Source organism: Merops nubicus, unplaced genomic scaffold (assembly GCF_000691845.1).
Source record: "Merops nubicus isolate BGI_N331 unplaced genomic scaffold, ASM69184v1 scaffold36019, whole genome shotgun sequence".
Taxonomy (NCBI): domain Eukaryota; kingdom Metazoa; phylum Chordata; class Aves; order Coraciiformes; family Meropidae; genus Merops; species Merops nubicus.
The window spans coordinates 1-1,388 of NW_008629649.1; positions in this window are offsets into that span (position 1 = coordinate 1).

Genomic DNA, 1,388 nt, shown 5'->3' on the forward strand with positions numbered 1-1,388 from the left:
CCAGGTAACTCGCAGGCTGCTCCGAGCTCCCCTGCTGGTGTTTCTCCGAGCTTCATCCTCGCGCAGCTCGCACGGGAACCGGGGGAAAGGGAAAGAAAAAAGGAGAGGAAAAACAAGAAAAATTGCTCTGAGCACACGCAGAGCCTTGTTTTGTTACTGTCCAGATTACTGTTATTATTATTTGGGGGACAAGGGGGAGTTGTGTCCTTAATCCTAGCCTCCCTGCCCTCCCCATCCCCAGATGCTATGAAAGGAGAGCTGATTTCATTTCCACCATACAGTACACTTTGTCTAGAGAGCATTGTTCGGACAAGCAACTCCCGATCCCTGATGACTACAAAATACGATTTATGTTTCCATCAGAGAGAGACAGAATATCTTGATGGCTTGAAAGTCGGGCAAGAAAACCTTATCTAATCAATCCCTTTCCAATACACACACACACACACACCGCTCGCAGCTAGTATAGGAGATAACACCCGCACTGATTGTACGTAAAATAAATATCGGCAGCATGAAAATTAACAATAGTCATCTCGGTATTTTTCGTCTCTCTCCAAAGAGCTACAATAATACAGTTTGCGCCTTTCCTAGCTTGATGTCATCATCATCAGCATAATCTTTAAAAATAATCTTAAAGAGCATGCATTTTTTTTAGATGCAACAAGAACAGAAATAGTAAAGAGAGCTTGTAACATCACAACCACAACAACAACAGCAAAAGCAACCTCTGAGCCCGAGGATTCGTCCGTGTCTGAACTGCTTTTATTATCAACTGCGAAATCATAGTAAGAATAAATAATAAATAAGAAACATTATAATAATAGGAAGAAGTCAGAACACCTTGGGTTTGTTTTTTTCCCCCTCTCAAATAAAAAGGCAGATTTCCCGATGATCACTGAAATTATAACGACAGCGATTGATCGGAGGGCTTGCAAAGGAAAAGGAAAAAAAAAAAAAAATCATCATCATTGGTCCTAAAAACGCAACCGTTCCCCTTTGCTCACTTGGCACAATAGAAATTGACTGTCTCTCAAAGAGCCATGCGCCTAGTGCTATTTATAGCCAGGGGCTGTGTTGGAAGATACCATTAAGCTTCTCCCGGGCAGACAGACGGGGGGGTGGTTGGATGGGAGGAGGGGGTTTAGCCTGAGTAGAGGCAAAAGCAATCCCCCACCCCCAGCCTCCCTTACCCGCACACACACACATCCACACACTCACACCCCACCCCCTAGTCTGGCTGGGAATTTGAACCGATCCAGCCTGTTTAAACGGAAAGGACACAGATCTTCAATGTAAAAAAAAAAATCAGATCAGACCCAGAGAGAGAGAGAGAGAGACGGAGAGGGAGGAGTGTGTGTGTGTGAGTGTGTGTGTGTGTGTGTGTG